This window comes from Ambystoma mexicanum, chromosome 3q, assembly GCF_040938575.1.
Source record: "Ambystoma mexicanum isolate Mex_15411 chromosome 3q, UKY_AmexF1_1, whole genome shotgun sequence".
NCBI lineage: Eukaryota > Metazoa > Chordata > Amphibia > Caudata > Ambystomatidae > Ambystoma > Ambystoma mexicanum.
In genome coordinates this window covers 739,824,191-739,848,046 of record NC_090926.1, presented here as the reverse complement: position 1 = coordinate 739,848,046, position 23,856 = coordinate 739,824,191, and the positions used below count along the sequence as shown (strand labels likewise).

Below are 23,856 nucleotides of genomic sequence, written 5' to 3'. Positions count from 1 at the left end.
TTCAGCCACACTGCAACTGGATGCAACCGGATTCATGAAAGAAACCTTCGAAAGCTCCACTCCATAGTAGATTCAATAGCATTCAGTTATCTTGCAGAAGAGTCCTAACATTTTGGATACAGGCAAAAGGGGCAAAGAAGACCAGATCAAAATTCTGCATCGGAAACCACCATGGTGGCTCCTACAAACATCATTCCTGGCTCATGTGTTGATTGGTGCTATGGCTCATTCTTAAAGAATTCCCCCTATGCTTATGTTCGCTTCCTCTTCTTAACTCAAAGAACTTGTCCCATTCAACTGTTACGATTTGCAGGTCCCAATGCTTTACTGTAAGGCAAACAACCATAACCCTTTCAAAGTGTAAGTCTCAACTACCATCTGCATAGATTTCCAGAACAAACTTGCAGTGCTTGTGTACTTCAATAAGACTTGCAGGCAGAGCTTGCCATGCTTCTAGTCTTACCACTGCTGCACTCTTCACCCCATAAAAATATAGATCATGCTGAAGGAGAACAATTTACATGCCTACCCGGTAACACTGTTTGTGACTGATAACATGTCCCCTTTTCGAATTCTGTATATTTGAAACGGCCAGCCTGCAGGCGAGGATTTCTGAAACCTTTGAATGACACTTGCATGTCTCAGGGTGGGGCCACCCATACCCACTGTGCCACGAGGGTTGGGCTCCACCAGAAAGTGACTGTGTCCAGGGTGTATGTGATGTTGCATTGCCCCAAACAAACAGCTCCCCAGATACTACCCATCAGAGGAGCATTAAGAGGCAACAGAGGAAAGGAGGACTGGCAGATTAGTAACCTGCAAAGACACTATCCATCAAAACAAACATTACTCGTAAACTATGCAACTTGTTCTATTAATGTTCTGTGGTATTTGTATAGTGCTTGCTGCCATCTGTTATATATTCGAAGTGCTGTGGTTTCACTAGCCCTTGGTCAGAACGTAGTCTGATCTGATTAGACATTCAATAATCATATGGCATGCAGGTGGCAGATACAGCTTATGCAGTCGCATATATAATAGTTGATATGATTAGCGCTACAGCAAAGAATAGGCTGAGATGGAGTGAAATTAGGATTAGGGAGGAAGGTGACAGCCGGACCAAATTTTTCCATGGGACTCAGCTATATTCTATGCGGTGCAGCACTGGGCGGAAGGAGCGAGGATTGTTCTCTAGATTGGCTCTGGGAGCAGCTTGAAGCAGTTTTAGGGTTCTTTGTGCAATGTTTTTGGAAGATGAGTGGCAAGGTGGTTGCAAAGAAGTAATTTCTAGTATTGTGCTTTAGTGTCCAGAGTTTCCAAGGTAAGGAAAGGTGAAATAGTCAGGTGTAACAGCTGTACAGATTTTTTTTCTTTTTGTAAGACTCTGCTGTAAGCTACGAGGCACAGCATCTGGGCGCAGTGTAGAGGAATAGAAGTGATTATGAACCTCTATGGCAACTGTCCACAATTGAGGGCTCTAGATTTCAGGTTGGTTTAGGAAAAGCATGGGGACGGATCTGAATGCAACACTCATTGCCCACTTACTGAACAGAGCCAAGTATAATGAAGAAGGTCCCATATACATGGCCTTCTTGGAAATTACTAGTGTGCTTGACTCATGTTAGATCAATCTTATGAACAAAATTATTAAAGTTAAATGTCCCGTTGAAATTGGTACAGCTAGTGGCATTGCTGCATAAACACACCTCTGTAAAGATACGTTTTACTAAGGAGTCGCCGCTTTCTATCCTGTATTGGCCTAAAACCGGGCTGTACACTAGCTCTGATCGAGTTAAATCTCTTCGTAAGTAACATTGAGTCTCTGTGGCAGGCACCCACCCAACATATTTGCAGCTAGGTTGGGGCATTTAAGTTTAACCTCATTAGTGCCAAGGACGAGTTCTGGTCCTTGGAATTGCCTCCCTGTTGCCAAGGACGAGATACCTCGTCCTTTTCGGCACTTTGTTTTGTGTGATCCCTGCAAAGCAGGGATCACACAAAACTGTAATCCAACCCCCGGGCTATGTGAGGGGGAGGTCCCCCCTCACTGCCAGGGGGCTGGATTACCTTCAGTTTCACGTCGGCGTGCGTAAAGCACGCCGACGTGAAAGTAATTTTCACTGCAGCTGCCATTTCGGGCTGCTGCGGTGAAAATAAAAGGTGAGTGTTCACCTTTCTCCCCCTCGATCTCCAGCTGTATTTCAAGCCGGAGATCGAGGGAGGTGTCGTTGGAAAGGGGAGCTTCTCCCCTTTCCAACGACACCCTTTGTAACAGCATTGCTGCCCACGGATCGGGCGCATGGCGATTGATGCTTGGGCAGCCATGCCCACTAGACACCAGGGATACGTTTGTGACGTGGGGGAGAGGGGGGCTGCTTACAGTAAGCAGTCCTCTCCCCTCGGCCGCCAAAGCATGGGGGCACATACGTGCACAAGCCTGGGGGCAGATGGCTGATCATCTGCCCCCAGGGAAGGGGGCAAGAAAAAAGTGAAATAGAATGGGGATGGGGGTGCGGGTAAGGGTGCTGGGATTCTTTTGCCCCCCCTGAAAGGGTTGTGGCCCCCCCCTCCCACACCAAGTGGAAAGGGTGGGGGCACCTCTTGAAGCCCTCCCTGGGGGTGGATTTATGCCCCCAGGCCGGTGTACATGAGGTGGCCCCCATCCAATTGGAGAGGGGGTGGAGATGTGCAACCCCCTTCACAATAGAAAATTACCTGGCGGTGTAGGGGAGCCCCTCAGCCCCTGCTAAAGGGCAGCCTGCCATTTTGAATTACTTTAGTTTACTAAACTGCGAAGAGAGTTGGGGTTACCTGTGTTTTATGCTTTGCCCTTGGCACCCAGGTAGGTGCACCCACACATGTGAGGTACCGTTTTCATCAGGACACCTGTGGGAACGCGGGACAGTTGGCCATGTGTTATTGGCGGCATGTTTCGATGGGTGAGCCGAGTGAAATGTGCGGAAAATGCATCTTTTCCCCCCACATTCCGCACTTTGCGGGGGTGTCTGGGTAATCAATTCTGGGCAGATTTGCGCAAATCATACCTCTGCGGATTCCCACGGGTGTCCTCTTTTCGGAAATGCATGGGGTTCCCCATTTTCCTTGGGGGCCTGGACACCCTAGGCCCATATCTGTATGATGTGCCCATCTGGAAAAATCATGAAATTCAGATGTCTGAAAAGACTTGGGGTTAGGGGTGTGTTCAGCTTCCCCCTTGGCGCCCAGGTAGGTGCACACTCACACGTGAGGTACCGTTTTCATCGGTACACGTGTGGGAACGCGGGAAGGTATAACATTTGTTTGTGTGGTTTTCATAACGTTTTGACCCATTTGCTGGTGCCCTTTGTCACACAAGCCTTTCATTTCCCAAATGTGCCCTACATTTAGTTGCTGCTTTAGGCACCATACACTTTTGTAACCTGCACAAGTCACCTACCCTTGAAAAGGTCTGCCTGTGCTCTTTCAAAAAATGCATGCTTGCCGTTCCTCACCACATTGGTTTTCCTCATGCTAAGTGCCTCTGTTCAGGCCATAAGCATAAAACTCCTGTCTACCATGGCCCAGTGTTTGGCTTGTGGTTTTGTAAAACACTACAAAAAATGTGCGCTTTCCTAACTGCAAGAGTCGGGGGAATGTAGCGGAGCATTGCTTTTCTCAAAATTCATAGAAGCCATTGCCATACCAAGCCAACCATGTCCACCACATACCTTTTTTTCGGTCATTTTCCCCCAATCTATGGCATTTTCCCCTACCTAGTTGTTGCCCGACCTACGCAAAAATCACCCCTTCCTAAACTTGGAATTTTGTCTACTTTTCAGAAATATATGCCCTTCTGTCCTCCAATTCAGCTTTCCTACCCTTTTCTTCCATTCTGTCGATGCATGTCCAATTGGCAAAAAAGGCCAAAATCGCCTACCTCTCACAAAATGGTTGATAGCCACATCAAAATAATTTCTTTTCGTTTCCACTCAACCTGTTCTTGAAAACCAGGAAATTGGGGAATTCAGCACAGCAAACCATTTGTTCCTAGCTCTTACAAGGAAAAAACCACAGGCTTTTATTGGAATTTTTTGAAAAAACAAAATGTTCACCCGTTTTGCTTATTTTCTCTCACCCCCCTACAGCAACCTAGGATTCCTGGGTGGCGTTACGGCCGCCTACATGTGGGGAAAAAAAGGGCCAAATTTTGACGAGATACCTCATGTAACAAAAAAGTTACAAGGCATTGAATGGCAACATGCCGAAATCACCAAAAAAGGCCTTGGCACTGAGGGGAAAAACCCATGGCAATTAAAGGGTTAACCTGGCTTGCTTTTGCTGACAATTTCATCCTCTTTAATAGAACAGCACAGGGCTTGCAATTTAAGTTGCATCTATTTGGACTCTACAAACTTGCTAATAATCTGCATCACAATGAAGCCATATCTAGAGTCATCGTCTTTTTAAGTTCTCCCAAGACCCAAACCATGTGTTGGATAGTGGGCTCTGAGAGATTGGAACAAGTTCCTTCTCTTAAATACTTGGGGCTATAATTTGTCTAATACAGCTTGTGTGCAGATGTGGATATCTATTTTATATGGAAACTTTGCTCCCTTTCTTCACAGATTAAATGTCTTTTTTTCCACAGTGTGTAAAGTCTCCATTTTCTCTATTTTAAGATTTTACACGATGTAGATTGAGCCTGTATTGCTGTATGGCCTAGATATGCGTTTGATTGATTTGGGAAATCATTTGAATGTTATGCAGGGTGTTAGGAAAGATTTCCATTTCATGTGTAATTTTCCCTCCAGTTGTGTACCCTCAAACTTTCTCCTTCCGTTATACACCCTAGTCTGACTTTGCCAGAGGAGCACAGCCTTCAGATTCACTCCCCTGTGCTTTTCGCTCACTTTGTTATGGGAAAACGGACATGCCCTTTAAGACGGTTAGTACTGGGAGACTGTTTCCCTTAGTCCTTGCAATGTTGCAACTTTTCTGCAACATGTTGCAAGTGCACAATATACCTTCCAGTATAGTGCACTTGGGTCTTCCTGTCATTTCTAAAGGCCGTAGATACTCTCGAAGGATTTTGTTTTAGAAGTGCAGATGTGCCTTGGACAGGGCTGGTGGCAGCTTATCTATTCATGTGTTTTTAACACTTTCCTGGCAGTTATACCGCGTTTTCCGCCTTTGGCATGAATAGGTGGCCTGGCTCCAAAATGGCCATGCCACAAGGTTCTTTGTCCTGTCCTTTGGTCATCTTGCTCCATCACCTTTCCCAGGTCGAGCCGACCTGGGTTAGTCCTTATTTGGGCATACATTCTCCTGCGAAACGCCAAGCTTTTGCAGGCTTCTACATGCCTTGTGTGTTCTTCCAGGAAGTGGGCTGGACTGTTTGGTTCCAATACACATCCTGAGTGCCAGAGAGTCTGGTGTGCAGTGAATGCCTGGGATCACCATGGTCCATGATTGATCCATGATTGGTCCATGTATTGTGTGCCTGTCTGTGAGCAGATCTCCCATTGGGTCCTTCGTTTTGGCGCAAAGGAGATTCTGGATTAGAGAAGGCTCCAAACACCCATACCATGTCGATGTCTGGAGTTCTCACTGAATGAAGGATAGGCTCCAAGTATCCTGAAACTAAGAAGCAGAGTCGAGGAACCACTGGTGACCCGGTGGAAGGTTTGGCACCTTGAGCCCGCTGTTGTCCTGCTGGACCCCTCTGCATCTGATCGAACTAGATCTGCGAAGACGCTTCGACCCATTGGTATAGCGGGACTAACTATTCTCGGCACTTTCTGCAAGTAAGCTTTCTTAGAAGTGTCCCTGGGCCAACCAGCTTGCGCAGGATCTTTGCTCCGATACCGCTGCCGTTTCGAGGAGGCCCTTTTAACTTGGTACCTCGCGAGCTCTGTTCACGGCACTCTCACACCGAATTTCGTACACTTGGCGTTCACAGGTCTGGAGTAAAGAGCACCTGAACCAGAGTACACGCGGTTACCGTGTCGCCCAGCCGTGGTGACAAACTTTGCAAGTGCTACAGTGAAACTGGCCTGATCCATCCACCAGGAGAGGAGAAATCGCCACTGTCCCGTTTGGGAATCAATGCTAACTTCGCTGCTGAAAGCCTCAGCCACGTGATTGCTGCGTTTGAACCTGCAACCAAATTGCACTCAACTGCTGAAGTTTGCTCCGGAGTGCGCCAGGGGTCAGTGAGTAATTGCAACCCTTACCGCTGGGCCCTAGCGCATTCATCCATTTTTAGGCACAAGTGGCCCCTGAGGGCCCCTCTCCTTTTCACAGATAGCCTGAGCTATGAAACTATTCCCAACTCCTGGAACCTGTTCTGCCCTCTCGGGGAGACCCTCCACAAATAGTGGGAACCTATTCTGCATCACCTCACCCACCTTCCTGAGCTGCTACAGACCCTACAAGAGAACCCATTTTGCTCATCTGCACTACCGCGTGCGCCAGCATTGCAAGTACATTTCAGCAGTAGGCTCCCCTCTTCTTAGGGACGGGACTGTCTTTCAGTTAGGATTGTGATTACTGCAGAACTGCCTAAAGACTCTTTGCATTACCTGCTTCCTTCCCTTTTCTAGGCTGTGGACCCATTTCGTGCATTAACCCTTTAGGCCCATTGGTTTTGTATATATGCATTTTAGTAGGATTGTGTTGGGTTAAAAGTGTTACTGTTAATAACTATTGTGTTGAAACGCAAAGGCCTAGAAAATATATATATAATGCATTACTCACCGCAATCGTATTTCTGATGCTTGCATCTACTCAGATTCACATGCTGTGCAAAGGCCGACATCTAGTGGAAGCTGCAGAGTTTTTGTTTGTAGTTCAAAACTCGAAAAGGGGCGTCGAACCAGGGCGTGCCAGTAATACTATCCCTAGTGTGACGTCCCCTGTACCCATGATCCCTCACGCGTGTAGGACCCTCAGATTGCATTTTTTCTGACATGAGGCAGCATGAGGTGTAGCGCGAGTACAGAGTATCCAAGCAGATAAGACTACAAGCATCCATGCACCTTCTCTCAGAGGGGAGAAAGGGCTGGCGCATGTGAATCTAAGCATATACAAGCATTAGAAATACAGTTACAGTGAGTAATGTATCCCTTCTGAGGCTTGTGGAACCTGCTTAGATCACATGCTGTGTATAGATTAGCGAGCAGTGTTTGAAGGAGGTGGGATGTGAGAAGGTTCATGAGCGAAAAAATGTCTTAGAACCGCTTGTCCCACTTGAGTATCTGTCTTGGAATGAATGTCAATGCAGTAGTGCTGAGTAAAGGTGTGAATAGAGCTCCATGTAGCTGATTTGCAAATGCTGTCAAGGGGTACATTTGCAATGAAAGCAAGAGTGGCTCCAGTACCTCTTGTAGAGTGGGCCCTCGGCGTAAAAGGCAACGTTTTATCTAAAAGGGAATAGCACAGTTGGATACATCTGACTATCCACCTAGAGATGGCATTCTTAGAGACGCAATCTCCTTCTCTACCTGGGGCTATGGAGACGAACAGCTGATCTGTCTTTCTTAGCAGTCTGGTTTTGTCTACATAGTAGAGGACCGCCCATCTAGTGTGTGGTGTTTCACCTCAGCAGAGATTTTGGGTTCTTGGAAGAAGGCCGGTAGTACAATAGACTGGTTAACATGGAATTTGGAAATGTACTTAGGTGAGAACCTAGGGAGAGTGCGTAAAACCAGTTTATCCTTATGAATAGTAAAGAAAGGATCCTGCACTGACAGAGCTTGAATTTCACTGACCCTTCTTATGGAGGTTATGGCTACAAAGAAGGCAGTTTTATAAGTCAGGTGTTTGAGATTAGATTTGTGCATCGGCTCTAAGGGAGGTCCTATGAGCTTAGCAAGTACGACATTAATGTCCCAACCTGGTGGTGGGTTAGAAATTGGAGGGTGGAGTCTTTTTACCCATTCCATAAATGCTTTGACTGGCACTTTCCACCATGACACCTTGTTATAGGAAGTGGTGTAGGCTGATAAAGCTGCCAGGTGCACTTTAATTGTGTTAAACACTAACCCTGCATCCCATCCAGTAGGTGGAGCATATAGGTGACAACATTAGAAGGAGTACAATCAACTGGGTTGATTTGCTTATTCTGGCACCAACATAGTAACAGTGCCTCGTGTTAGGTTTTCTTGACTCTTTCAAGATAGCCATACATCGAGTTGGGCTGAGGATGCACCGTTGCCCTTCGTGCTGGGAGAGTAGGTTGTACCGGCGCAGGAGCTTGATGGGGGGGGGGGGATTCGCACACCACCAGTTTGCGTAGGTGTGGATACCATGGTTGTCTTGCCAACATAGGAGGAACCAGGATGAGCATCATCGGTTCCCTGTGGATCTTGTTCACCACCTTCCTCATTAGAGGGATTGGTGGAAAAGCATAGGCAAACATCCCTGACCAAGTTCCCCTTGGAGCCTGGCTGGGGGAACCTGGATGCAAAGTGTGGGCATTGCCTGTTTTCGCTTGTGGCGAATAGGTCTATAGTGGGGAAAATCCACTGAGAGAAAAGGTCTCCTACGACCTCTTTGTGTAGTTGCCACTCGTGTTCCTCTGGGAGGGGATCCCTGCTCAGAGCATCTGCTAGCGAGTTGAGTTCCGCTGGAACATGTTGGGATGACAGGTAAATCTTCCGCTTGAGTGCCCATTTCCAAATTTTTGGGGCAAGCTTGGACAGATTGGGAGAACGAGAGCCCCCTTGTTTGTGGAAGTAAAACATTGCAGTCATGCTGTCTGTTAGGATCTGCACTGACTGGTTGGATAGGATGCCCGAAGCGATCTAAAGACTGCCAGAAGTTCTAGCAGATTGATGTGGTTCTGAGCCAATGTGCGAGACCAGAGACCCTGAGCTGTATGGTGAAGGTAGTGGGCTCCGGACCCCGCTAGGAAGGCGCCTGTTGTGACAATGGCCTGCAGCTCTAGATCGTAGAAGGGTTTCCCCTTCGTAAGATTCTCTCTCTTGCCACCAGCGAAGACTCTCTACTAGTGTTGGCGAAACAACCACCATTTCGGCAACCATAACTGCATGGGTCATTGCAGGCACGCGTGGGGAACCAGGTAAAAGCAAGATGCCATCATGCCTAGCAAACATCGCTTTGCGCACCCTTATTTGGCGACCGGCCTGGTATTGAGGAATCTGCAGCAACATATTTCGAATTCTTTCCTCTGATGGAAAGGCCAACCCCTCTTGGGTGTCTAGGACAGCTCCTAGGAACTGTTTTGAGGGGCTTGGCACCAGACTTGAATTTTTCTCATTGATTGAGAAACCCAACTGGAAGAGGAGGTCAGTTGTTCTTTGGATGGAGTCTGCAAATTAGGGGGGACTCCCCTGTAATAAGCCAGTCAATGTAAGGGTACATGGGATTGCCTGCCTGCGCAGGTGCACTGCCACCACTGCCAATACCTTGGTGAATACCCTTGGAGCCAAGGCTATTTCAAAGGGCAGCACCTTGAACTGGTAGTGCTGGTTGTCTATTTTGAAACACACATTTTCTGTGCGCTGGGAACATTGAAAATATGAAAATAGGCATCTTTCATATGCAATGTTGCCATGTAATCCCCTTTTTAGTAAGGGGATTGCCTCTTGTAGTGTAGTCATGCAGAATTTTTGTGGCTTGACATACTTGTTTGCAGGGCGCAAATCAAATACTGGGCACATTGTCAGATCTTTTTTGGTAAAAGGAATAGGTTGAATAAATACCCTTGTTTACCTGGCTGATTGGGACGACTTCTTTGGCGTCCTTTGCAAGCAGAATGGCGATCTCCTCGAGGAGGATTTTCTGATAGTCCAACCAGTGTACCTTCTGTCGTGGAGGACGGTTGTGGGGGCGCCCTAGTAACTCTAAACAATATCCTCCGGACACTGTACAGCACCCATCTGTCCGAAGTGATCCCGCCCATGCGTGGGGGAAGGTGGAAATGCACCCCCTACTGGGGATGCATGGGAGGGGACCCAAAGCGGAACGTCACTACTTACTCAGTGGCGTACCACCTCTGGCGGGGCTGCCTCTACCTCTAGTGCGGCCCCTGCGCTGCCCACTGGGGAAGCCCTGTGAAGACTGGAACTGATTGTTGCCCCATGAGGTTCCCTGATTTTGATAATAGTTAGAACCGCTCTGGGAGCTTTGGCCCCGAAAGCGACAACAATTATTGTTTCCCCTCTGTCCTGAGGGTTTATTTGTGAGTTGGCAGAGAGATTTTAGGGTCTCGTACTCATCCTTGGCTGTCTTTAAGGCTTGCTCCACTGCCTTACAGAATAGTACGTTTGGCTCTAGCGGCATGTCTATAAGATTGGCTTGGGTCTCAGGTTTGAACTCCGACTGCCTCAGCCAAGTGTGACGCTTTATAAGGAACAAGTTACTTACCTGTAACTGTTGTTCTCCAGCATGGGTCTGGCATGGATTCACATGCTCATGAATATTCCCCGTCGTCAGGCTGGGAATCCTCGGTAAAGAAAAAACCAGTATCAGTTTCGTTTCTGATCTGTCTTTCGTAGTAATAACCAATCACTGGTCTCTGCGTCATACTGACCACAGCCAATGACTGCCCTCTACCTAAGCACCGCCTCTGGCAGCCATCTTCAGATTTGGAAGCACGTGAAGTGGCAGTATGACCAAGTGAAGAGCCGCAGAGGGGTAGACGGGAGGGTTCGCATGTGAATCCATGCCAGACCCATGCTGGAGAACAACAGTTACAGGTAAGTAACTTGTTCCTTCTCCAGCATGGGGTCTGGCATGGATTCACATGCTCATGAATAAAGAATACATAGCAGTACACACATGCACAACCACGGGAGGTGGCAAAGGCTCAACATTAAGCATCACATCAACTCAACATTAAGCATCTTACCTCCTCACCAGGCTCACCTCAGGCGAACAGGTTGCGCAGCACTGCTTGGCCGACCCTGGACTCCTCCCTGGAATCCCGGTCGACGCAGTAGAATTTCGTGAAGGTGTGCGTCGACCTCCACGTAGCAGCCCTGCATATGTCCAGCAGGGGCACACCAGATAGGAACGCCGTGGTAGCTGCGATCGCTCTGGTGGAATGGGCTCTCGGACGGCCAGGCAGCGGTCGGTTTGCCAACCGGTGACAGTACATGATACAGCCGGAGAGCCATCTGGAGATGGAAGCCTTCGAGAGAGCCTTCCCCTGATTGACAGGTCCAAAGTTCACAAAGAGTTGTGACGTCTTCCGAAAACCTTTCGTGCGGTCCACGTAGAACTTCAGCGCTCTAGCTACATCCAGCGAGTGCAAAGTCCTCTCAGCCGGCGACGAAGGCGACGGGAAGAACACAGGCAACACCAAGGGTTCGTTGAGATGAAAGTCCGACGGTACCTTGGGCATGAAGGAGGGGTGCGTCCTGAGCACTACCCTCGTGTCGTGGAAAGTCAAGTACGGGGCCTTGCAGGAAAGGGCCTGGATCTCTCCCACTCGTCGTGCGGAGGTGATGGCCACGAGAAAAGCTGTTTTCCACGATAGAAACTTCAACGGGGCCGAGTGCAGAGGCTCGAACGGAGGTCCCATGAGTTTGGTCAGCACCACGTTGAGCTCCCACGCCGGGGCCGGAGCCTTCACCGGCGGGAACGATCTGAACAGTCCCTTCATGAACTCTTTCACCAGACGATGAGACCACAAGGACGTCCGGCCCGTGGTTCTGGTGTATCGGGAGATCGCAGCAAGATGAATCTTGATGGACGCGTGTGCCAGACCAGCTTTGGCCAGCGTCAGCAGGTACGGCAGCACTTGGGGAGCCGTAATCCGTAGAGGGTTAATCTTCTGTGCGTGGCACCAGACAGAGAACCTCTTCCATTTGTGTCCGTAGCATTTAAGAGTCGAGGACGCCCTGGCCTTTGCAAGAACCTCTCTGCAATCGGCCGGTATGTCGTATCCTCCAAACTCTAGCGCTGCAGGAGCCAGGCCTGCAAGTTCAGCGACTTCGGGTCGTGGTGGAGGATGGCGCCTCCTTCCCTGGAGAGTAGATCCGCGTCCGCCGGCAGCTTGATTGGCGGGGACGCCGACAAGTCCAGAAGGTCCGGGAACCATATCTGCCTCGGCCACGCAGGTGCGACGAGGATCATCCTGCACCGTGACCTCTTGAGCTGGTTGACGAGCCGGATTAGCAGAGGCAAGGGAGGGAACGCGTAGAGGAACAGGCCCTCCCAGGGGAACGAGAAAGCATCGCCCATGCTCCTCGTCTGGGGAAACCTGCTGGCGAACCTCCGGCACTTGGTGTTCGTCGCCGTCGCGAACAGGTCGATCTGGGGTGTGCCCCACCGTCGGAAGAGGCGATCCACCAGATCCTGCCGTAGTTCCCACTCGTGGCACGAGCGCAGCTCCCTGCTGAGTGAGTCGGCGATGGTGTTTTTTATCCCTGCCAGATGAAACGGCACCAGAAGAATCCCTTGGGCGACGGCCCAATGCCACAGGTCCTGCGCCTCCTTGGACAGCGCTGGGGACCTGGTTCCGCCCTGTTTCCTGATGTAAAACATGGTGGTGGTGTTGTCGGTGAAGATCCTCACCACCTTGCCCTTGAGGGACGGAAGGAAGGACCTGAGGGCCCAAAACCCTGCACGGAGCTCCAGGACGTTGATATGCAGGGACTTCTCCGTCGGGAGCCAGAGTCCCCTTGCGTGCAGATTTTCGGTGTGCGCTCCCCACCCTTCTAGGGAGGCATCCGTGGTCACAGTCACCTGGTGGGCTGGGGTCTGGAAGTCCATGCCCGCCGTCAGATGCGCGCGGGTGCCCCACCACCGTATCGCTCGTCGGAAACTCTCGTCGAGCTTGATCCTTTCCTCGAAGCTGCCCGTCGTCTGGATCCAGCGCGCATCCAGGAACTCTTGCAACGGGCGCATCCGGAGCCTGCACATGGGAATGAGGTAGATGCAGGAAGACATCATCCCGAGGAGGGACTTGATGGACCTCACCTTGGCCGCGTCGGCCACCAACATCCGTTGCACCTTGCCCAAGATGGTCCTGGTCCTCTCCTCCGACGGGGAGGCCAGAAGGGACACTGTGTCGAGCCTCGCTCCCAGAAACAGTGCGACTTGCGCGGGCACCAGGTGGGATTTGGCGTAGTTCACGGAGAATCCCAGGTCCGTGAGGAGTTGGACGGTCCTTGCCGTGTGGACCACGGCGAGTTCCCTCGTCTTGGCGCGGATGAGCCAGTCGTCCAGGTAGGGGTAGACGTGAATCCCCTCGCGGCGCAGCTGCGCCGCCACCGGTGCGAGGCACTTGGTGAAAACCCTGGGTGCCGACCGCAGTCCGAAGGGAAGGGCTTTGAACTGGTAATGACGCCCTTGGACCACGAATCTGAGGAATTTTCGATGCCCCTTTAGGATGGGAATGTGGAAGTAGGCATCCTCCAAATCCAACGACGATAGGAAGTCTCCTTCCTCCAGCTGACCCAGGACGTGCTGGAGGGTGACCATCCGGAACTTCTGCGCCTTGATGAACTTGTTCAGGCGTCGCAGGTCCAGGATGGGGCGCCATCCTCCCGTCTTCTTCTTCACGAGGAAGTAACGCGAGTAGACTCCGGAGCCCCGAAGCCTCTTTGGGACGAGTTCGATGGCGCCCTTTCTGAGCATCGCCTTTACCTCCAGGAGAAGTTGAGGGACGTGAAGTTCTTTCCTGGCCACGGGGGGGACGCGCGGGCACCTTCTTTGAAACTCGAGCGCGTGGCCCCGGGCCAGGGCGTCCAGCACCCAACGGTCGGTGGAGATGGACTCCCACACGCTGACGAAGCCCGCCAGCCGGCCTCCCACCGGGGTGCTTCGGTGGGGGCCCGACCCCACGGCCGGTTCAATCCTGCTTGGACGCGGCCTTGCCGCCTTGGCCTCCTTGGCGACGACGGCGGGGTCCGCCAGACTTGCCTCGTCCTCTGTAGGCCTCTTGCGACGACGAGCGGGCCGCTTGACGGTAGGAAGCGAAACCGCCGCCGGAACCTTTGGAGGCGCCCTTGCCTCCGCCGCTCCGAAAGGGCGTCCGCCGTTGCTGCAGTACTCCAAGGGCCCGGGCCGTCTCAGTATCCGCCTTGATGGCCTGAAGGGAGTCGTCCACTGTCTTCCCAAACAGGTTGTTCCCGTCGAAGGGCATGTCCAGGACCCTGGTCTGGACGTCCTGCCGAAAGTCCGTAGCCTTGAGCCATCCGCGACGTCGAAGGCAAACGCCGTTGCCCATCTGGCGGAACCCAGTGTCGGCGATGTCCGTCGCCACGGTGATGGCGTGGTCCGAGGCCACCTCACCTTCCTGCAGGATCTCAAGGGCCTCCGCCCTCTTGTCGTCCGGCAGAAAATCCAGCAGGGGAGCCATCTTGAACCAGAGTTCCCTGTCGTAGCGGGCCACGATAGCCAAGGCGTTGGCCGCTTTAATCGTCGTCGCCGCCGACGAGATGACTTTGCGTCCCATGGTATCCAATTTCTTTCCCTCGCCGTCCGGCGGGGAAGTCGACGTGGAGGCCGCACCCCCCCCCGCTTTCTTCCTGGCTGCCGCGGAGACGACGGAGTCCGGGGTAGGCTGCGCCCGGAGGCATAGGGGGGCCGAGTCCGGGACCCGGTACTTTTTCTCGTACCGGTCTCTTCTCGCTGGCGTCGTGGAAGGGTTCTTGAGGAGGGAAAGGCCCTCATCCCAAATGTCGTCCAACAGAGGCACTGCGAGGACCGTCTTCCTCTTGGTCTCGCGCCGTTGGTAAAGGAAGCCTTCCTTTTTCTTCTCCTCAGGGCAGAGTTGGAAAAGCTCGGATGCCCTGGCGATCATTGAGTGGAACGATCCAATCTCGTCGGGCGGAGAAGCCCTGGTGGGAGGCGACGACGGAAAATCCTCGTCGTATGCCTCCTCGTCCGTACCCGTCGCCGCCGTGTCAGTCCCCGTATCATCCCCTCGGGTGGACGGGGAGGAGGGCTGGACGGGGCGCGACGGTTGAAAAGGAGGCGGTGGATGAATCCTTCTTTTCTTGGTAGGGGGAACACCAGAAGGTCCCGGTTCTGGATCCCCCGACGGGAGAGGTTCCTCCGTCGGTAACGGTAGTCTCGTCCTTATCTCGGAGCATAAGGACTGTATAGCCAACAAAATGGCCGCTGAGTTGTCTTGCGGCGCTGGCAGAGGGGAATCCGACGGGCGAGCAGGGGCCCCGTCGGTATCCTCGACGATGTCGTCGTCGTCACCTGCGTCGGGGCCCATTCCGACGGGCTGGTCTTGTTCCACGCCTAGGCCGTGGCTTAAGACCTCGATCAGTTCCTCTTCTGAGGTTGAGGCCGAATCTACGACGACGCCCTGCCCCCCCTTCTTCCCCACGGAGGGTTTCACGGGGGTCCTATCGATGGGCACGAAAGAAGACTCCCTCCGAGGAGGCAGGGAGATTCTGGGCCCCGAGGCCGCCACCACTGGTGCAGCCTCCACAGGCTGGGCCAGGGCCGCCGCGACCGTTTCGATAGAGGGCTTGGTCGAATGGATCAAGGCCTTCACCACCTTAGGTGCGCTCACCGCCTTATCCTTGAGGGAGGGGGCACTGCCACGCTCCTCCTCTGCCTTAGAGCTCGACCGGGATCTCTCCAGGAGCTTCGCCGGGTGCTCGGCCTTCCTCTTACCCGACCCAGAGCGTTGGCTCGTGGTTGATGGTGCCGGGGAGGGTGCGCCCTGCCTGGCGCCCGTAGAGCCCGACCGTTCGGCGCTCCCGGTGCCAGCGGACTCGCGGTGCTTGGCCTTATGTTGGGCCCCCGTCGCCGGGGCGCCCTCAAAGGTCTTAGAAGACCGCTCAGATTTCTTCTTCTTCTCGCCAGACGGGCTCTTACCCTCCAGCCAGCTGGCGAGACGTTGATGGCGGTCCTTCATGGTCCGTTCCGACATGTTGCCGCAAAACGCACAGTCCTTCTCCACGTGCGTCTTGTCCCCATGAAGGCAGTAAAGGCAGAAAGAGTGTTCGTCCTCCTTGAATACGTTCTGCAGCTGGCATCCAGGGCAGGCCCTGAACAGCTTTCCGGGCGTCGAGCTTCCCTTCTCCTGGGCCATCTCCGAGATCGGGCCTGAGAAGCTTCTGGAGTCCTCCGAAGCGTAGCTCGACGAAATCTTCACCCTTGAGGGGCACAGATGAATCCGACACGGGTCCCCGTTGATCGGATGTAGTATCGGTGGAGCTTGAGGCTCTTTTGACCGAAAGAATCGAAGTTTTTGTGAAAAAGCGCGAAAAAATAGCACTAACGCTCGAGAGCAATAGCACGAGGATCCCAACACATGAACGTGCGGTAAAAATCTGAAGATGGCTGCCAGAGGCGGTGCTTAGGTAGAGGGCAGTCATTGGCTGTGGTCAGTATGACGCAGAGACCAGTGATTGGTTATTACTACGAAAGACAGATCAGAAACGAAACTGATACTGGTTTTTTCTTTACCGAGGATTCCCAGCCTGACGACGGGGAATATTCATGAGCATGTGAATCCATGCCAGACCCCATGCTGGAGAACTGTGCCTTCAGCTATTAACCTTCCAGCATGGTCTGCTGCATCAAAGTTTGTCTTTAGTATGCATCTTGATACAGACCTTCCATCTGCTGCCAATTGAGCCAACTAGCTCTTTAGGGGTTTGGGTGCGGAAGATACTAAGCAGCTACTTGTTCCCACTGGTGGCAATTGTAGCTTGCCAAAAGAGTGGCACTGTTGGCAATACGTGCCTGATAGGCTGAGGTGGAGGCAACCTTTCTACCCAGAGCGTATCGTTTTTTGCTCTCTTTATCAGGTGGTGCTTCGGAAGAAGCAAGCGGTGTACCTGCCCTCTTTCTGGTGGTGTTACAAACCAGGGAATCCGGTTTTAATTGCCCCCTAACGTACAGGGCGTCAGAGGGTGCAGCATGGAATAGTTTCTCTACTCGCGGATTAACCACATTAGTGAGATTTGGGGTTACGAGCGAGGGATCAATCCTACGCTGGATGGATTTTGATATAAGGATGGCCTGAGCAATGGCTCTCCTGTCTCCTAGGATCTCTTCAACGAAATCCATATCTTCTTGGACCCCCAGTGCGTCAATATGAAAATGGGCTGCTGCTTTAGCTAGTAGTACCTCATTGAGGAGAGGTTGATTATCTACCGGTGAGTCATGCGCCGGGCGTCTTTGGGAATCGGGGAGTTGAGATTGTAGGCATCAGTCTCATCTTCCTCCTCCTCCTCCTCCTGGTCCTGGTCCTAGTCATCCCCATAATAAGAGACCCCTGCCTGGTCTTCCACCAATTGTGGTTCAGTTTCCTCACAATATAGATCAGGGTGGTAAGATTCGATCACCAAAAGGTCTGTGACCAAGCTCTGCGCCGGGGCATCAGATGTTACGCTCACCTGGCTCCCACAGAGGCGTCGATCTGAACTGCACAGCTGCGGTCTTCACCAATGTGACGCGTAGGGCCGAGATGACGGACTGGACTGGCCCACCTAGCTTTGTTTGCTTGGCCCTTAGGAATATTCTTCTGCAAATGGAGAAAGGGAATTAACCACCCGTGGAGTTGAGCATAAATCCCCCACCCCCGCTGTTCTCCCCACAGATCACCTTTGATGTCCCCTCTTATAGTCTCACCTGATGGTTTGAAAAGATGAGCTCTCCATCCTGCATTGAGCGCAGGGGCGCGTTGATAACCAGTTGCTTCACTGGCTCGAAGGAATTGGTGAGTTCCAGAACAATATTGACTCCGAAAGGTATGTAGTTTGTAAGAGTTCACATGTCTGACTTTCACTCTTGTCCGATTTCCTTGCAGTATGCAGCTTGACCCCAGCGAAGAGTTCCTCGTGGTAGCTGATGAAGTTCAGGTAAGGATTTGGCTTATCCTACACAGTTCAATAAAATAAGGCCAGAATGTAACCTGGTGCTTGCTCCCTTATTCAGGTGTGGAGAGAAAATATGAAGTTCGGGGAATAATGCCTCCGCCTAGCAGGGGTTTTTGGGCTTGCTCAAAATAACGTGATGCTTGCTTCCGGGGTTGCTGGACCTGGTCTGGTTTCCTGGGGGTAAGCATCATGACATCAGAGCATGGTTGTTTAGCAGGAGGCTGAGAGTCTTTGGACCCCGAAAGGGCAGAGGTAGCCGGTGGTGTTAGCTATGAAAGTAATTAGGGTCTTTCTCATAGAAGTCCACCATAAATGACATCCTTCTCATGACCCTGTCAATATCAGCTGAATTCCATTCTCTGGAGCTAGGAATAACCTGTTCTGGTTCCTCCTCCAAGCCCATATCCTGAGCAGTGGGAGGAATGACTACTTTCAGTGGTTGGGTCAGGGACCTTGGACTTTCCCATAGATTTAGGGGCCTTCTGTTTATCTTTATGAATATGGTGTCCAGAAGACCTTTTATGCTGTTAATCCCCCTTCCCATGGGTATAGGAATGTTTTCCAGTGTTTTTGGGGGCCTCGAGGGATTTGACACCTGGCGTCGAGATTCGGAGGTGGTACATGATTCGGAGGTTGAACGTCGAATCTCGGGTGTAGACACTACGCGTCTCGACTGAGGATAGAGGTCGGAATAGTCTTCCGACGACCGGGCCTCAGGGACTATTGAAAGTGCGACACCTTTATCAACCACGGACGGTCACCCTTCTGCCCTCGCCAACCGATTCGGCAGCGTTGCTGCCATCGCTGAACGTTCCCTCCACTTCCATGGCCTTTCGCTGCCTGGCGTAGTGGGCCCAGCGTTTAGTCGAGCAGTCTTTAAGGGTTTTCAGCTTGAAGAGCTTGCAAGCTGACATGTAGCCTCTGGATGGTCTCGTGGGAGACACAAATAGCACGTATTGTGCTGGTCTACCCAGGGAAACTTCCTGTTACACTTTAGGCAGAACTTAAATGGAGTACTCTACATATGTTATAAAATGGCAGCGGGTGGGTATATGTAGGAAAAAAGGTGGAAAGAAGCCTGTTATGACCACCCCCACTCTCCCTACTGTACAGGGCCGAGGCCAGAGGCCTTTCAAGGCCTGACGTCTGTCGTGGCAGTCCTCGACAGCTGGTTTCCTCGATCTTCACCGGCGTCCATCTTCGGCGTAAGGTGTAAGTAAACAGGGAAGTTTAATACTAATTGTAAGAATAAATGGCTAAAGCCAAGGGAACTCCGCAACATGCGCCTGACTAGTATGGCGGAAAAAAACAATCCGAGGGTCCTACATGCGTGAGGGATCATGGGTACAGGGGACGTCACACTAGGGATAGTATTACTGGCACGCCCTGGTTCGACCCCCCTTTTCGAGTTTCGAAAAACAAACTAATACTCTGCAGGTTCCACTAGATGTCGGCCTATGCACAGCATGGGATCTAAGCAGATTCCACAAGCCTCAGAAATATATATATACACACAGACACACACACACCTGAGTGATTTGTAAGTGTCCTTTACTCTGTTCTCATTGAGGTCTTTCAGTCACCCTCACCCCTCCTGAGACCTAGTCTTGACCGCCGCCAATGCTACCTTGATTGGTCTGGCTTGTCCAGAATGTTACCCTGTTCCAAGAAACTAGGCTGGCCTTCTGAACCTCTGCTCACCAGGTCAGAGTTCCGAAATCCATCTTAACACAGGGAAACTCTGGAAAGGGGTCCTGGGTCTAGCATCAAGTATCCAGAATGCCATCATTCACCATGAGCTTTGTTTGATATCTCTAAAGGCATGTTTTTTCTGGAGACAGTTGATGAATTATTCAAAGATCATCCAACTGTCAGAAAACTCTATATTCTAATTTGAACAGAATTATGAGGGATGCCTCATTGGAATCAATTAAACGCTCTAAATTTAATATGCTGGACCTTCCACAAGTAATCGGACCATCAGAAGATCTACTGCATCCTCCTGTGAGTGTCAAATGAAAACTTATGCTACTTATGCAGTATATGCACATTTTCCTCATAAAAGGGATTCTCTACCTTTGTATTTGAAACAATATCCGGGCAATAAAATACGAGCATTGTATATGCTCTTTAGGATGAACCAATTGCATCCTAGAGAAAGGACTAAACATTGACACATATACAACACGCACCTGGCACTTTGATTTGCAGATTTTGCACTATGGTTGGGACTCTGGAAACTCTGCGGCACTGGTCACTGTTTGTCCGCATTTTAATTCTTTTAGATGCTGGTTTCAAAGTCTTTTTTTTCTGGTAAGGACTATACGATTAATTTGTTCTCGTGTAGGCTGATATGGGGGGAGAACGTGTCATTAATTATCGCATTGCATCATTTTTTAATTATTATATTGGATCAATTGATGCAAGTGTTTGTATTTTGTATTTGTATTTTGTATTTGTGCATGGTTTGCTGTAAACCAACAATAAAAATTTAAAAAGGCTTCTTAACAGTAGGCATTATGTGAACACCTGGATCGAATATTTCGTAGGGCTCGATGGATAATATCTTCTGCAGATTCCTTATCTTTTAAACACTATTTCAGCACTACCTGACACATATGGAAGGAGTCATGGGTGCACCAGAAGACTAGAAAGCTCTCAAACCAAGATATGTTGTACTAGAAATCTGCCTATCACCTGAACCCAGGTAATCGTGCTATAAGCATGCGTGCAGTGTCTCCAGACACTGCCCTGCACGCATGTCTTCCTCCCCCTATCCGTCCCAGTACAAGCTATCGTAAAATGTGCTACAATCCCCTTCAGGGGAGGTCTGGTCAACTGCCTCATAGCAAAATCAGACTCTGGCAACAGCCTATCTGGAGATGGTATGCTTGGACACAGCAACTTCTTTGGATGCTTCACCAAAAGCGACAAAAAGCTGCCTGCCATCCAGCATTCGTACAACGTAGTTCAAGGCCCTCCTGCGATAGTCTATGCAGCCTTTTACATTTTTGTGTTTGACAAACCAGATGCCACTTCTAACAGAAATTACTTACGAAATCCACGTGGTGACGTAGGTAGGAGGAGGAGGGGGAGGAGGAGGGGGAGGATCTGGGGAGGTTGCAAAGTGTACAGTTGAGTACTTTGAAGGGAGCATAAGAGTAGAGTAGACCAAGAAGCAGGCTTGCTTAATAGTCCAGTTTGCCGAAAGAAGTATAGATGTGTTTTTTTTTTTAGTTGTGCGTCTGTTGGGAGTTGATTTTTCTAATGTGTAGGAGGTTGAGTGGCTGTGGTGGAAGTGGCCATGATGTACTGCATGATTAAGGTGACTGTCAAAAAGAACCCCAAAGTGGTTCCCCTGTGCATGATGGGATAGAAGTGGCCAGGTGGTGGGGAGGATAAAAAGTAATGGAATCAGAAGAGAATGAAGGAGGAAGCACATGAGAAAGGTGGACAGGGTGTTTAATATTTGTTGTTTTTATTGGCGAAGTAGTGGGCAAATTCATTGGCAGGAAGAGAGGAGAAAACAGTGGGTTTTAGGGGCAGATCGCTTAGAGGGTCCTTGATAGATTGTGAGGGAGTGAGCAGAGAGGAAACGAGAAAACGAGATTAGTGTAATTATAGGAGGATTTGGCTTTGTCGAGAGCTGCTGTCAAGGTCAGTATAGAATCCTTGTAGGAAGCAAGGTGAGTAGTGGCAATAGATGGCTGGGGATAGCCATTATGTGCAAGAAGCTGGAACTAGATGTGTCTAAAGAAGGGAGTGAAATCACAGCGTGAAAGGGATGCCAATGGTGTGCGCTTACTAATCAGGAGACCAACATCACTGCCTTTTATTGGAGAGACTAGAGGGAATGAAAGAGGTAAAGTTGATATGAAGGACTTCTAGGGTGGCTGTGCTGCAGGAGGAAATCTAGGTTTTGGTTATACCCATCAGAGTGGGGGTGGGTGATAGGAATTTGAAGCAATTCGTGAGAAGAACAAGTTACTTTCTTACCTGGTAACGTTCTTTCGATGGGATGGTCCGACGACGTATTCCATATCTATGACAGGTAATCACTACAGCTGTGCTGCTTCGGAAACCTTTTTCGGCATCTGCGTCCTGCGTCGATGACGTCGATGCGCCGTCGTCAAGGACCTCGTCCGACGTCATCCGATGTGATAAGTAGGACGCACAACGCCCATAGCCTCAGTTGTAGTTTTTTCCCCCAGAACGTGTGACATTAGTCAACTGCCAGTCAGACACAAAGCCTTGCGGAACGTAAGCTGCAATCGCAAAAGAAATTCTGCAGCGGGGAAGGCAGGGAGGGAACGATATGGAATACATCGTCGGACCATCCCATCGAAAGAACGTTACCAGGTAAGAAAGTAACTTGTTCTTCGAGGGGATTGGGTCCTCTGACGTATTCCATATCTATGACAGAGTCCCAAAGCAGTACCAGGGCAAGGAGGAGGGAAATAATTTAAAATCAAAATTTAGAATTGCCAATCAAATAGCAGAGCAAAGGACCGCCTTGGCAAAGGCCAGATCCTGTCCCCGGATGGAATCGAGGGAATAGTGACGTACAAATGTATGTACAGAAGCCCAGGTGGCTGCATCACAGATGTTGCGAATAGGAACACCCCTCTGCAGGGCAGTAGATGCAGCCATACCCCTGGTAGAATGGGCCCGCAAGCCAGCCGGCGGGTCCTTACCCGCCAAGCGGTAACACTCTGAGATGGCCAAAATAATCCAGCGAGACAAAGTCTGTTTCGTCACAGCCTGTCCCAAACGCTTTCCAGTGTAACCAATAAAGAGTTGATCGTCCACTCTGACCCGGGACATGCGTGAAACATAAAAGCTTAAAGCTCTCCTAGGATCAAGCCTATGGAGCCTCTCCTCTTCCTTACCAGGATGCGGAGGAGGATAGAATGCCGGAAGAACAACCTTCTGGGCCAAATGAAATTCCGAAACCACCTTCGGAAGAAAAGAAGGACGAACCCTAAGGACAACCCTGTCCTTATGAAATACAGTGAAGGGTGGCTTAACTGACTGAAAGTGCCTGTAACTCACTCACTCTGCGAGCGGAAGTAACCGCAACCAGAAACACAGTTTTCAGAGTTAACAGCCTCAAAGGGCAAGAATGCAAAGGCTCAAACGGAGCACCCATAAGAAACTTAAGAACAAGGTTCAAATCCCAACCGGGCACCAGGAAAGGTGACGGAGGGAACACATTAGTGAGCCCTTTCAGAAACTGTGAAATTAAAGGGATTTTAAAGTAGGAACACTCTTCAGAAGAGCGCTTAAAGATGGACAGCGCCGCCAGGTAACCTTTAATGGTAGCCACTTGCAAGCCCCTGTGGGCCAAAGAAAGTAAAAAGGACAGAACCATGGGGATGTCACATGCAAAAGGATCCACATTCTGAACTCTGCACCAGTCGCAGAACTTTCTCCAACGGCAACGGGACAGAGACTTTGTTGCTGGCCTTCGGGCCGAGAGCAACACCTCCATCACGTCTTCAGGGAGGTCCCAATCCTTATACCTCAACCTTTCAGAAGCCAAGCGTAAAGGTTGAGGGATCTGACCTCTGGATGGAGAACCTGACCCCCCCCTCCCGTGAGAGCAGATCGTCTTGGTAGGGAAGACGACGTGGAGGGCAGATGGACAAGTCGAGAAGGTCCGGGTACCACGTCCTCCGAGCCCACGCCGGAGCAATGAAGATCATCCGGAACCGAACTTCCGTAACCTCCGCAGCACTTGCGGGATGACGGGGACTGGAGGAAACGCATACAGTAGCGGGAATGACCACTCCACCACAAACGCGTCTAAGGCTCCTTTTGGAGGAAATTCCCACGAGCAGAACATCTCGCACTTGCGGTTGACACTGGAGGCGAAGAGATCCACTTGAGGGGTCCCCCAAATGGCAAAGATCTCCAGGAGAATCTCCTGAGCCAACTCCCACTCGTGAGAGATCGTGCTCTGCATGCTCAGAGCGTCCGCCGTCAGGTTTTCGTCTCCGGCCAGATGAACTGCCGAGATCGAAACTTCCTGCTGGATGGCCCAGAACTCGAGCTG

General features: G+C 50.8%; 1 protein-coding gene across 1 annotated transcript in view; it reads right to left on the bottom strand.

Annotated features, from left to right (window-relative positions):
* UBE2O (ubiquitin conjugating enzyme E2 O) overlaps positions 1 to 23,856 on the bottom strand; it is a 1,359,828-nt gene that overhangs the window by 218,546 nt on the left and 1,117,426 nt on the right. The gene's annotated exons all lie outside the window — the stretch shown is intronic.